Genomic DNA, 15,730 nt, shown 5'->3' on the forward strand with positions numbered 1-15,730 from the left:
ACCAATCACCGGAAATGACATCGGTGTGTGCGATCTTCGATCGCTTTTTAAACAGGAAAATCGGCCGCGTATCGTAATGATTTAGGAAGTTCTAGAATGCTTAGAGCCAGCAGATTGAGATATTGCTATATTTAGGCGATCTTAAAAACTTCCTAGTGCACCTCTAAAGGGCCCATGAAATAAATATCTGGCTGGAATAATTTAGGATTTTACTAATTGCATCTTATTTTGTGCGCCAAAATAAAACTAGTACAGAAGCGCTGAAACTTAAAGCCTGCTTTTAAGTACGAACAATGTTAGATATAGAAGACTATTCCGCACCTCCTTTCCTTCGAAAGTTCTCTGAATTTTCACTGTGATGCATTCGTGGTGCCAAGCACGTCAGCGGTGCAAAAGTGACGTCAGCCGACCCCAGCTTATGCATCGGGCACGAGAACTTTGTGACTTGGACGTATGCGCTCGTCAACAATCAATCCGTCGGCAATTATCTGAATTCCCGTTCGTGGCCAATGAGTGCCGTGGCGACACTTATCATCGTTTGAGAATGACAAGTTCCGTGGTAAAGCAGAGTGGTTAAGCATAGCGGACACGCTTTACATCGGCTCCGTCGATTGGGAAGGTTTTTTGACCCGAAATGGTTTTGGACATATGAAACGTGTGTCATCGGACCCCAACAGAATGAAATTTGCTTCGATTTTACCAGCAAGTGTAGCGCTTCCCGAAGAAATCCATAAAGATTCCTACAATTTTGGGCAAGGAAGGATGGATACCGAAGGAAGTTTAGCAAACGCCATTCTGGAAAAACGTCATAATTCAGCAGCGACATCTGGTAATGACTGGATCGAGGTTGTCCATTCCGGCAAGAAAGTAAAGTGACCGCCACCTGATTCGATCCTGCGAGAACGTTTTGGAATTATAGAGAAAACGTAACAACAAGCGACTTCTATTAAACCTCAGATTCGGCTGCCAAGTTTGCGAGAATTTGATCACAAGGTGGTCATGCAACCGATCGACTTCAAAGAGTACCGCATGTTCATCAGAGGAGCGGTTCAAAGAGCACTTAGCGAGGGGAACAGCGAATTGAGAGTGATTGTGAGGCTCTTAGAAGCTCAAGATCTCATCATGGATGCTACCATTGACTGCGAAGAAGCAAACAAGATAGCCAACGTCCAGCGACTCAAGATTCAAAACAACGTGTTGCTCCAGGTAGAAATCTCTAGATTCACGCGAGCTCCACCTGGCTACGAGATTCTCAACGCCAGAAGAATGGGCACGTCAAAAGCTGTTGTCATCACCTTCAATGGTATCGAAGTGCCAAGATCCATCGAATTCGACTGGAACCAAATACCTTGCTTTATATGTATAAGAAGATCAATGTGACTTGCCTGAACTGTGGCGAAGTCGAACACAGAGCTGCGTTCTGTCCCGAATCCAGAGGGTACGCATGCACCATGTATGGCACTCCAAACACAGGAGGATCACACGAGTACACACCCAAATGCGCTCTGTGGTGGACCTCATCGCACCTACGACAAGACCTGCTAGGAAAAGTTCTACGCCCCAACCACCAACCACGTTTCGTTCACTGCGACGGCGCAAAGGAGGGTAAGAAGAACAGATAAAAACACAGCAACCATCGGTGGCCAGGGGTCAGTCTTGTATCCAGTCGAGAAAGCGTTCCACGAGTAGGACCAGAACTAATGTGCAGCAAGCCTCTGAATAGACCACGAAGCGGCTCCAGGTCTTAACAGAGAGCTCTGACCACCACCAACCATCAAGTGGGGGAGGCTGAGGTTGCTACCATTAAGCCTCAACATAAAAAGAACAAAAAAAAAGACGGCAACAGAGGTCAAAAAGATCAGTTACAATAACGACGACTTTCCTTCCCTTACTGGCGGTGGTAAACAAAGCATAAGAGTAGAGGTCCGTCAACTCAAGGAGGAATTTCTCGAGTTAAAGAAAGAAACTGAAAAGAAGACCATGATTGAGAGCAACGCTTACTAGAAGGCCTTATGAACCTTAAGACAGAAGTTGCTCAAATGTTCGAAGAAGGAGATCGCAATATTTACGACATCCAGAAGCACTTAACTGCAATAGAAGAAAGGCTCGAAAGCTGGGACGTAATGCTCAAGAACTTTTTCCGATCTCAGACCCTTAAACAGAAAAAAGCCGGAGGCTAAGAAAATGAGTCGAGTGACTCAACTCACTGGACCTCCATGGCTGCGCAACTCAAGATTTGGAAATGGAACTGCAGGAGCCTCCGTCGCAAGCAATTCAGACTCAGCTTGCTGGCGACGGAAAAGTAACTTGCGGTCATCATGCTTCAAGAACAAGGTATAAATTCGGCTAAATTAAAGGAGTACACTACATTTGAAGAAGATTCCTACTTTTGAAATTTACTGCGACGAAACACGTGCTTCCAACCAAGACACCTAACAATGGCATGGTTACCTTGATTTCATATGGAAAGCAGAAGAATGCCTTCTGCGTCTTGAACGTCTACGGCAATCCCAAATCTCCAAGAGACTGCGTGCAAAAACTCCTCAAAGAGACCCTCAAGATTTCCGACATGATTCGATAATTCTTGGTGGAAATTTTGACGCGGACACACTCTCTGGGGGTATCTTTACACGACACCCAAGGGCAAGAGGATATTCAATATCATTTATCAAGAAGGGCTGACCGTACTGACGGACCCCACCGCACCGACAAGGACGGGCACGAGCTTGTGCAGAAACACCTGCCCGGACCTTACTTTCGTCAAGAACGTCAAAGACGAAAAGTTGGAGAATAGCAACGAAAATCTCGGTAGCGACCATTTTAATCTAGAGACGACGGCCAACTGCAGCTCAGTCAAGCCCACTAAACTCGGTGAAGTTAAGATCATAGAATCGGACGAGTGACCAGAGCACAGAGGTGTCTCCACTTGTACCATCGAGGACATCGAGTTTTGAACCAGGGAAGCCATCAGCAGCACAGCAGCCTATACCAAGGTTCTCACGGTGGACGAGGAGACACCTTGCGTAGATCCACGTACATCTTCATCATCTGTGGGACGCCAGACGGTCACTCACCACGAGGTGGAAGAATCAACGCCTCGGCAAGAAGCTAAAGATAAAAATCCAGGAGATTAGCATCAAGGCAGGGGATTACGCCACGGAGCTGGCCAGGCAAAACGGGTACAACCTGTGCGACAGCATTCAAGGTCGATGCAGCTCAGAGAGCACGTGAAAACTCTTCAGGGCACTACTGGACCCCAACAACGCCAGAATGGCCACGTGTAAACGAATCTCCGAACTCGTGTTCAGGAGCCCTTTCACCACACACGAAATGTTTGACAAGCTGGCAAGCCAATACTTGTGCATCGAACCATCAAAAGCCAAAAAGGACTACCATAGGCGAGCGAACCCTGCACTCGACGAACCCATCACCGTCTGGGAGCTGGAATACGAGTTGACCAAGATGAAGAAAACGGTGGCAACGGGCCCCGATTCCATGACGACCAAACTGCTCTACCACGTGCTCTACCACGTGGACGACAAATCCATCAAGAAACTCGTGGACCATTTCAACGACAGCTACTGGTCTAAAGGCAAGTGCCCCAAGCCTTGGAAGGAGGCTGACGTCAAACTCTAACCCAACCCTAAGAAGGACCTAAGTTTCGACAACCTGCGACCAATATCTCTGACCTCGTGCCTTGGCAAAGCCTTCGAGCGCATCATCAACTTGAGGCCGGTGGCTCACGTGCACAAGCAAGGACTGCTGTCACACACGCAGTTTGGCTTTCGTCCGCACGTGTCCTCCCGAGACATACTACTGTGACTCTACGAGGACCTTCTGGAGAGACCATTAAAAACGCAGACCAGAGCAGTCCTTGCCCTGGACCTCAAACGCGCTTCCGACAACGTCACTCACGAAAGCGTCCTGCGAGGTCTGGCGAGCATCGACTGTGGCCAGAAGACCTACCACTGCATCAAGAGGCTCTTGACGCACAGGACTACCATCCTGAACATCGAGATTCATACATCGGACCCGTACCAGCTAAGGCCCAGGGGGACTCCTCGGGGTGCAGTTCTGTCGCAACTACTCTTCAGTCTCGCACTCACTAGGGATCCCTAACAACACTCCCAGCATCGAACACGCCATCTATGCCGGCAACATCACCATCTGGTGAAAGTCTGAAAGCGACGCCCAAGTCTAAGAAAGCCTCCAGAGGGCAGCGAATGCAGTGTCCTCATGCGCTAGAGACTGCGGCCTTCAATGCTCTCCCCCAAAGTCCGAATTGCTGTGTTCAAGAACCCGTACAGCAGACAACCACCTCCGGACCTGAACATCTACATCGACGGACAAGAAATACCCAAGCCCAAGAAGATGAGGATCCTCGGCCAGATCCTCATCCAGTCGGGAATAAATCTTAGCACCATCAACAAACTCACCACTTCCACGACGCACGTCGTCGGGATGCTGAGGGCAATCAGGAACCAGCGGTGCGGACTCAAAGACAAAGGAGGCTATACAGTTGGTATATGCCTTTGTGGTCTCTCAGGTCATATACGCGACCCGATACCTGAGACTCACTCAGACCGACGTCAAAAAGCTCATTGTCATCATCAAAGAGCTTTCAAGTGCGTCCTTGGACTACCAGATTACGTGGTCACAGAGGACCTGCTCAGCACGGGCCTCTACAACACTATCGAGGAACTCTGGGAAGCCCAGCAGATATCACAAATCAAGTGCCTCAGCGAAACACTGAAAGAAAGATGGCTCCTGGAGCGGCTGCAATTGGCGACAAAGGGTGGCATATTGCACCAAGAACCCAAACAAGAACTAACAGCAACTCTATGAGACAAGATCACGGTCGAGAAGATCTCAAGGAACATGAACTCGGAAACTAACGCTAATAGAAGAAGAGTTCGTGCACAGACCATATCCAGGATATGGAGCGAGAAGCCTAAAGCCCTGTACACCGTCGCGGCCATCCTACCAAGAGGCAACACCGCCACCCTGGCCGTGGCCGATCCTCGTGGCAACGTGGTGAGGGTGGCGTCGGTCTACACGACTCTCACACAACACGCAGAAGAAGTCGCAATTGCTCTGGCCGCCATAGGTACCAAACAAGACCACATCACCGTCATCACAGACTCGCAGCGGGCGTGCCGCAACTTTGCCAAGGGTGAAATAGGCGAAGAGGCGGCGAGAAATTTCTCCAAGACGCAGTTTACGAGCATGAAGAACCAGGTCACGGGGGTGTCAGAACTGATTCGTCGGTCAAGATCACCTATCTCTTTCGAGTCCCCCTATCCCCTTCTCTTCATAAGTAAAATATGTTTTCAACAACAACATAAAAATCACGGTGGAAGCTTGGAGCCATAGCCTCCGGTTCCAAACCACGTTGCGACCACGTGATTTCTCATTGTGTTTTTGAGTTAAGGATTAAAGCTAAGGTAGGAGAAGTTGCAAAAAACATTTTATGGTCCGTTTAAATGGCTGCGACGTTTAACGCCGAGACAGAGGTTGCATGTTTTCTCATTGATTCATATACTGTTCCTGTGTTGGACGCGCGGAACCGAAGACTGAAGGAAAATTAATATTTAGCTCGAATGAGAATTTTTAAAAGCGTCTTACTAACCTGCTCGTGTAATCTTGGCCTCTTATGGTAAGCTTTTGTAAATTTTGCGTACGTCAATTGTTTCGTTTTGATGCCACACAAATAATTTCTACGTTGAAATTCTTTTTAAAGGACACGGGAAAACAATTACAGTCGTAGTAGTCCCTTCCTTTAGCAGCCCATGAATTGACGACCCTGATACATCGCGATGGTCTGCTATATAGTGCATCGGGGTTCGCGCTCCCACGTACTAAGCATAATGTACTGCTTTGTTCCCTGGTACCTTAAGCCTCCCATTAAGAGAACGTAGGTTACAAAAACACCGAGAAACGCCGTTGCGGCAACAATTCTGTGTGTATCTTTTTTGAAAGTTAAAATAAACGCTTCAACTTAACGTCAAAGTGTCGGTCGATAACTGTGTTGGCTAAGGCGACGCTCTCGTCGCGCCTTTGTTTTTAAAGACCGCTATCGCCAGTAAATCTCGACGCAAAATCATTATAATGTCGTGGACCCTCCGTCGAAATGCGAAACTAGAAAATCGGAATTAATCTACTTTTTCTAAATATATGACAATGCTATCGAAGTGTACGCGATTCGTATGACACAAAAGCTCATGGAAACGGGAAGAAGTAAACGGTAACCACTAAAAATGCAGAAACGATCGCATTTCTTGTGTAAAACAATTTTGGAAGACTGTAATGAGGAAACACTCTTTGCGCGAACGATTCTATCAAACCTATAAGAATTACATCTAGCACGCGACGTGACTTGGAGAAACAAAAGCTAACAGCTGCAGCCGACATCAAGCGTTTCCGCTCCGGAAATCGATCACAGCGCCCGTCCTAACGCAGTGGCTTCACTGGCTCGGCGCCGTCGCTGCATGACTACTGCACTCCTCTGAACTCAGATTGAACTAGTTCAGAACTTTATGGCCCTATAAGACGGGCCTGGTGTAATCGAATAGAAAGCCGTTTGAACGTGAGGAAGCACTAAACGTGGTAAGCTGGTGGTCCGGACAACTTGACGAATTTCCCGCGTTCCTGTTGGAACAAATCAAATGAATCGGAGTGCCACAATTCTCCGTGATTTCAGTCCAAAGTGTGTCCCGCACAAGTAATCGTGGTCCGATGGCGTCAGGTTTTTCTTTTTTTCACTGCAGCTATTCACTTTTTTAGACGAACAGGTCAGGAAGAAAACACGTTGAATCTGATCTTAAATTCTTCTCCCTTTTACGGCTTTTTTGGTACAGCCCCAGTCGCGGCGTTTTAATGGGAATGAAGGTTTTATTCTATTTTATTCCAAAACAGCATAGTTATCCGAATATCGACATTGTAAAAAAAGATTACCTAATTTTACAGAGATTTTATGGAAACGTTTTGCCAGATAATATCTGAGTGACGTGTTTTACGGAAGGGTCCTTTAGACTGATTACCAAGAACAGTCCTCAAGCCAGATTACGGAGGTAACATCTGGAAACTTAGGGGCTGAAATATCTTCGTAATCCTATTCCCAGAGAAACCCTTCGAAGTATGCTTACAAAGTTGCCAAAATGTCCTCCTCGAACAAGCTACAGAGGGACCTTGTAGCAACATGTTCGAATCGGTCCTTCCCATGTCTTTATTTACAGATAAATCTGCTCCGAACGTGCCGAGAATTTCTATATCACTCGTGTATTTTGTTTTTGTGATATATGAAGAAATCTTCGTTTGATCTCATGGAAGTCATGCCAGAAGAACTATAATATTTTGAGTACATAGCGTGGTTACTTTTATTGTTGTTTTTCTGTGTATCTCACGCCCTTCGAAAGGCATTGTTTGATGCTCTTGTCTGATAAAAGAGAATTAGGAAAAATATAATTAGTTGCGCCATCACAACGTCAAAGTTTATTTCAATCTAAAAGTGTCATTTACAGAGATGAGTGTCCAATATTTTTTTCAAGGAGCACTCCTTGAACGTTTCTAAGGTAGCACTTAAAAGATGCAATACCTTTGCAGATTATTTTGTGGAAAGGTAATGTATCGTGAAATATAATTTTGGTCTCAGAAACACGATGGACATTTTAACAAATGTGCAATTATCAGGAGCAATTACCTGATCGGGAGGACACTCTGTCTACCAGTTGATGAATCGTCTTCCGAAGCATCTATTGACTAAATTTGTTTATCATTCTTGTTACTTTTAAGGATATTAGGCAATTACGTATCTTTCACTTTAAAATAATTATTGCATTGCATGCTTTGTTGAAGAGTGGGAGTGGGACTATTCAGGCCCCACTCCCACTCTTCAACACCATCTCAAAAGCACGAAAAAAATATTTAAATTTAGGGCAAGCTTATTTCTTGTTCACTTTGCATAGCACGGATCACATGAAACACATTCTTACATCAGCTGCAGGCTCGACATCGTGAAAGTATCAAGCACTTAAACACAGGCTTCAGAGCAGTCTGAAAAGTGCGGTGCGTGCACACATTTTTAAATGGTAAAACCGTCACTCCCAGAAGCTACGGTTTGGAATCATTTCATTACAAAAAAGGAAGAAGCCGAAAACAACAGCAAACTATCATAGGACAAAGGGCTACAACACGGGCGAAACCGCAGGTGTCTGGCAAGCGAAAAGCTTCCACAGGACAGAAAGCTACTAAACGGACAAAATGCAGTTCTTGTCTCTAGGTTTTTTATTATGAATCTACTAAGTGCGACCATTACGCATTCCGGTTTAAACTAGAGACTATTTAGTCAAAGCAAAAAACAATTATGGTATCTTTCTAATTTTGATGCAAGAGCAACTTTGATACACACTCTTCCACCTGGAAAGGGAGAGAGTATACGCTCGTAAGGCAGAGTGGTCTATTTTATTCAGCAAGGCGGATGCTTCTTACCCCCTTGTAGCTGACTAAGTGCTACACATGCCTAAAACGTATCTAAAATAAGACAGCTATCCTCACGGTATAGTGTATCATGTTGTACAAACAATGGCCTTGTTATCACTTGACTATAGCTATAGGTGTCAAATTTTATCACTTCCTTTTCCTGCTTTCTCTATTGTCAATGATCAGAAATTTATGAACGACTTCTGGCATCAACGACAGCTAGAAGCAGAAAAAGAGAAAAGCATCCATAGAGTTATGATCCACATACTCGATGTATGTCCTGAATTTGAACTTTCATAGATGATCTGGCCTTGCCGATGTTCAGGAAAGACTGCTTCCTACTGCTTGCCTGACAAAAGCCACCTCAGCTTGTCAAGGCAGCTTTCTGATCTAGAATCACCTGGTAAAGAAATGCAAGGGAAGTGCTTTATATAATGTAAGAATCCCCTAATTCTCAGTTTTCGCATCACGTCAATATTATGGCACACACAAACCTATGATTCAAATCTTCAGCAGGAGTCCAATGTTTTGCAAGGACAAACATTGCTCATCAAAACATACTATTCGTCTCACATCCCGTCTCTCAGTTTTCTGTTCTTTGCGAAATGAAATGGTTGTGCGAAAATGCAGACGTGAGTCTTAAACCCTGCCGGGCGCAGCCGCCGGCCATGCGTATATGCGGCATCGAATTGCGCCTACCAACAGCCCAACAGCAATCGATAACCTAAAAGTATCTTGCTCGTCTGGGGTAGACGCTATTAATTCTAAATTTGTGAAAAAAACACTAAAGAATATTTTTCTATAATACTGGCTAAAATATTTCAGCAAACTCTTGAAAAAGGATGTTTACCCGACGACTGGAAGGTGGGGAAAATAATACCGATACATAAAGCTGGTGATAAACACTGTCCTCTTAACTATCGTCCCATATCCTTAACAAGTATCCCATTCAAACTTTTCGAACATATCATCTATTTAAAACCTGTAAAATTCATGGAATCAAATAACTTTTTTTCAGCCGCACAACACAGTTTTCGTAAATTCGTTTCGTGTAAAACACAGTTACTAACGTTCAGTCATGACCTTCACCTTATTCGTGATCGTAGTTCACGTGCTAATTGTATATTCTTGGACTTCGCCAAAACATTTGACGAAGTGTCGCATAAACTACTACTTCATAAGCTAAGTACCCTTAACATTGATCCTTCATTACGTTCCTGGATTCGTGTTTTTTCTAACTAATCGCTCCCAATTGGTATTTTTAAACGACTGTTCCTCCCTTTTAGTAGCTGTAACATCCGGAGTCCCGCAAGGATCTGTATTGGGCCCTCTTCTTTTGCTGATATGTATCAACAACTTACCCTCCTGTGTTACATCTTCAATTAGCTTGTTCGCCGATGACTGTGTTTTATATTGTGAAGTGACTGATGATCATGATGAGCCTTGTCTTCAATCTGATGTTAACCGTATATCTGAATGGTGTAACAAGTGGAATATGAAGCTTAACACTAACAAATGTTAAGTAAAGAGGGTCTCCTGAATAACTGCTAATATGTCATATTACTACCTTTATCATACTTCTCTACAAAAAGTGTCGTCTTAAAAATATTTGGGCGTTAATATTTTATCTAACTTATCTTGGGAAACTCGTTTTCAGTATATAACGAAAATTGCTCACCGTTCGTTAGGATTCATTAAACGAAGCTTCTCATCAGTTCCCTTATCTCTCAAGCTGCTTCTTTACAAAACGCTCGTGCGCTCTAAGCTGGAATATGCCTCTTCAATTTGGAACCCTGGCACCAACGTATTGATATTGGCTTTTGAAACAATTTAGAACAAATCTGTTCGTTTCATCGTTACTAATTATCACCGCACTGCCAGTGTACCATCAATGGAAATAGGTTTGAACTTACCTAACCTTGCATTACGTCGAAAACTTAACAGTTAGTGTCTGCTCCACAAAATTTATTACCATAATCCTCTGCTACGTAACAAGTTACTAACACCCCCCCCTTTTTACATATCATCACGTCTCGGTCATCCACAGAAGATGGGCGTTCCTCAATCTAACACTACAACGTTTTATAATTCATTTATACCTCAGACCAACGGTCTTATGGAACCACCTTCCAGCGTCTGTGGCATCGATATCCGATTCCATCGCTTTTAAACAATGCCTTAACAGTGTTAACTTTTAACATTTCAATATTATTTTTTTTTCATTCTTAGGATTGTTGTTTGTTTGATTTTAATGTCTCCTTGTAACCCACTCCCCTCTGCAATGCCCTCGGGCCCATAGGGTGTTTGAAATAATTAAAAATAAATTAATAAAATGTTGGTAGGCACAATAAATATACAAATAAAGAAATAGATAAAGAAACGTTCTCAGATGTCAAGGTAAACCATCTTTAGCGTATAGCTTATTTTTCTAGGAAGCTGAGCTGTCGGATATATAATCTATTTAACACCATACTGTCTGGTGATTGCATGTAGTCAATAAACTCAAACTTCCTGGGTTATATCTTAGAACACTGCTACAAAGCAATGTCAAGGATTGGACATTTATGAATACTGTATAATGTATTAACTTTCACCGCTAGTAAAAATAAATAAAAAAGTGAGTTTAATTATTTATTCTTAGCAGCAGAGAGTTTGGTGAAAGCGCACGACGAACAAAAAAGAGGTGGCGTTCGTGTAAAGTAAAACGCGCGAACTAAATTTCTGAAAGACAAATGAAACAAAACACGAAAAAAGAAGGCGCGAAGAAGGAGGAAACAAAGGGGCATGAAAGTGGGGGCCAAGTGAGCATAAAAAAAATTAAAAATTATTTTGTACTCCTTTTACCACATTTTTTGTTACTGCGTCTCCTTCACTGAGTTAAACACTTTTGGCTGCTGTGCTCATCAATCACCTCCTTTACCGTCACGCCATATCGTGCAGGTAATATTTTCTTCAGACCTTAGGGCTGGTGGCTTTAAACAGTAACTCCGTCCGTTTTTTATAGTTTTCAATTTGGCTGGAAGTCTGCGGACCGCATCAATAATCCTTCCTCAACTGATGACCAAATATTTTATAAGAAACATTTTTCGTGAATTTATTGATTCTTTAATTTACGCCGGCCATAAGAGTTTCAGAAGGCGACTCTCTACTGGCAACAATGAAACATCCCTACTTTTCTCTGACGACGATTTGGGAAGACGCGAAACATCTTTCCGGGTCACCAGTGATCGAAATTATTTTTTCGCAGCTTCAAGGTTCAAAACTTCTTTGCAATGGGTGGCAACCTGTGCTCCGGAGTAAATTGTACGAGCTGTGCTAGAAACAGATTATTTTTATTTTTCTGGGAGGGGCGGCGGGAAGGGGGAGGGGAAAAGGGGGGGGTGGGAAATGCGCCGTCAAAGTGCTCTTACTCAAGCTGTGAGCCGAGAGAACCGCTGTCACATAAAATTTTATCGCATAAGCTCGGAATATCTTGCAGCCGCGTAGTTAGAGCTGATAACCATTCCGCAGTTAAGACGGCTAAATAGTGGCAATAGCAAACTCAAGCCGGCTCTTCACCACAACAATTTTCGTACAAAAAGAAGTGCTAAAAATGTCGAGTAAAATAGTACAGATTCTAGCACTAGTTGAAATTTGGCGCAGTCACATTTGTTGTTCATAACTGCTTCTGTGATATTTTTTTTTCGTAACTTTAGTAGGATTGTTTAATCATCAGTTTCGGACAGCGGAAACTGTCGCATCTTGCTCGGGTTCTTTCGGAGTTCCGAGTTTTCAATCACGCGGTCGATTTGTTGAAAATAAACAGAGGATCTTCTAAACTTAGCTCAAGCTTGCGTTTAAACACGACAATCGACACACTGCTATCAGTGTTTGGTATTAAAAAGTTTTAGGAAGCAGGTGTTCAGCTTCATTAATATAAGATAAAGCCGTTTACTGGTGTGTTTGTCAAAGTGTTGGTGTGCAATTTTCTTTCGTAGAAGAGGTGGTGATAAGGTATTGCCGCTGATGGAGTATGTGCAAAACAATAACTAAATTTTAAAATATTATATATAGAATTATCCCCTTTCACCATGTGCAGACGTGGACCAGTGTTTTAACGCATTGCATTCTACTTCTACAGTAAACAAAAAAACGTGTGTAACAATTTTCCTTCGGTTAAAAACTTCTGGCCTTATCATGAATTTTCAAACTTTATAATCTAATGTTTTACTTTACGCACCTTTGTATCTTTAATCAACTATCCTTTATTTGGAGATGGATAGTGTATTTGTATATTTTATACGGATGTTATTGCATCTTGATATATGGCTCGGTGGTTGCGGGGCTCATTTAAATTTTCAATATAGCCCGATCTTCATAAAGAGTAATCAGCCACCCGGCCTAAGGAATGCGGCTCATATTACTCTATGCCCCATTTCATTGTTTACAAAAATCAAGGTTCACCTTTGTTGACTCGCAGCCCAGCACGAGCACGCTCGTCACTTCGGAAGTCGATCAAAGCACGCGCCACACGCACGAAAGCAGCAAATGTCACAGACCAGGAGAGCTTTACTTGGAATGGTCCATAGATTTTTGGCTAAATTACCCAAGCATCAAGATTTAACACTTACTGTCGTCTGCAACAGTAAGTTTTCTATAAAGAGCTATGACAAATGACACGTTCGTCTATATGAGACGAACGTGTGCGGCACCTGTACCATTCATTGCGTTCGCCATGGTGCTTGAGTATTTTATAAAAACAAATGTATTGCGTGACTTCAAACTTTTGCCAGCGTAATTGGTTGCTTGTAATCAAAGTAGAAGGAATTTAGGTCAGGAATTTTACGAAACTATACTTCGTTTCACCTTAAATCCAGACGCAGGCGACCGTACAAGACAAATCAAAACAGTGTTGAATGCGCATCATCATGGCATTCGTCATTTTTCTGTGCGTGTTTTTTCATTGCAGAACCAATCGTACACACAAAAGACCTAGCGACTTGCGCTTTTGATGCTTCTTGATCGGTCTCGTTACCTCGTAGCGTCTAAAGTCACTGGATCGTGGGAACGTAGCGCCAAGCTCCCCGTATGGTCACCATGTTGGTCTGTGAAATGATCAATTTCACCTTGACCCCTCCGTTCATGGTGAGCCGATCTAAATTCGCTGGTGACGGGTAGCTTTATGGAGACGTTTCTCGTATACTTATATTTCGCTATTCACACACCGGCGAAACAAGCGTACATCTTTGTACCACCACCGCGTGCTTTGTCGGTGCTTGGGTACACTGAAAAATAAGTTGACTGTTTTAAAGTAGGCAGGAAGAACAATATGATTGGAATAGATCCATGGAGATGGGCATGATTGATAAGATGATTGCATACACAGTTTCAAAAACGCTGATATTTGCGAGGAACGCTTCCAGTACCATGATGCTCCATGGTGATCGTGGCGCGACTGCTTTAGAACAACGTTATTGATGCTTCGAAGATTTGAATGGACCGAAATGGCGATTTCCATGGCAACGTAGGCCGATTAGCCAGTTGCCTAGAGAGGTTTTGGTCGTCTGTATGACAGCGTCTGTTTGTGTCCAGCTAGCAGGTAGGGAAGGCAATGGCGCTACTTTCCCAAGATCCAGTGACTTTAGTGGCGTCGGCTGCGCTCTGCTTAAGCTGAAACGAAGTAAAGCGAGCTGCGGCATAATCCAACTAAGTTGCAAAAACGTATTTTTTCGTCGTTCAGCACGTAGTCCAAGGTCCTACTTCTTGGAAATATAGACTATACTTTGTTTCGGCTTAATTCCAGACGCAGCCGATGCTACGAGCGCGAGCATGTGGCCCTGTACAGTGCTTGCCCATCACGAGCGCCCGTGCTTGGCAGGGACGCTGAAAGCCCGGAGCTCGCGCTTGTAGCATCGTCTGCATCCGGATTTTAGCTGAAACAAAATATCAACCTCGAATAGTACGAATACCGCGGTGTGCGAACACAACTAACACCACCTAGAAGAATGAAAGACTCCCAGATGACCTCCTCTTCCTTCATGAAATGTCATCAGAGTCGGATGGCGCTAACGCGGCTATTATCGGCGAGATGTTTTGGTGGCGCCCTCCTATGGTTCCCACTTGTGACGTCATTACCTTGCAAACAACAAGTTCGACGGTGTTTGTAAATAGCATGGTGGAAGCTTGAAATCATTGCGCTCTCAAAGGAACACTGCTAACAATGTCAAAATTAAAGTTCTTTCATTCCTCTTATTTCCGTCGATGATAAATACCTTTTCCTACGTCATAGTCAGCGTTTGGCCAATCGTGGAAGGCCGACCACAGCGACGCTTTCGGTCGCGCACGGGACTAATAGGGAGTATTCACTGGACGCTACATTTGTGGGTGCTGTTTAGAGCGCATGCTCAGAACGAGCTCCCATCAATACGCTGCTAAGACCAGCACTCTTGATGGTGTGGGATGCGCGTTGCAAAAGAACTGTGGAAGCTCGCCATCAGCACGCGCTCAGCATTCGCGCACACAGCTATGGCCGTCAGTGAATACTCCCTATTGGGCCCGAGCCCGCCCTTCAACGCGCTGATAGGGCATGAGCCCCGCACGAACACTGACGCAGCACTCGTGCGCTATCTCACGCCTCGATCTATCTGACTGTGATGACACATGCGGAGGCCTTCTGTCTAGGTGGTGTTGGGTGCGCTCGTTGTTGGACGCGAGGAAGGCGGGCGCGAGCGTACCTTACTGACGGCCGCGCGCCTCGCTTCTCGCCGGTGACATTACATTTGGATGGCAGAGAAAACTGTCGAAAAACACGAGAGAACGAAGTTTCATTTTCGGTAGCGAACAAAACAGTCTTTTTGTTTAATTAACTAGAGTGAAGCTGGGGGAATGAGAGAACATTTCAAAATCAGTAAGTCATCCTCATTCAGATGATGCCTTAGTAAACAGGATAACTGGGCGAGTTGGTATGGATTCATAATGGAACAGCGCGAATTTTTGTAAGGACAGAGGAAGGAACTGGACAGGACGAGCGCTGACTAATGCGGGCATCTTCCAGCTCCGATTCCCACAAACCCCGTCTCCGGATGAATATGACACTTCAATACTTCGCTCTCGGCAAAAGGGTTTAATCACTCACTCATTGCCTTGGGGGGTTTCGGGATCGGGGGACGGTCATCAGCGAGGCCGGGGGAGAGTCCGCTGCCATAGCAGCTTCTCCGAGTCCCAGCGGTGGTCATCCACACCGCGTCATGGGGACGTCGTCGTCCAGGGTCGC

This window comes from Ixodes scapularis, unplaced genomic scaffold (genome assembly GCF_016920785.2).
Source record: "Ixodes scapularis isolate PalLabHiFi unplaced genomic scaffold, ASM1692078v2 PGA_scaffold7__128_contigs__length_106722199, whole genome shotgun sequence".
Classification (NCBI taxonomy): domain Eukaryota; kingdom Metazoa; phylum Arthropoda; class Arachnida; order Ixodida; family Ixodidae; genus Ixodes; species Ixodes scapularis.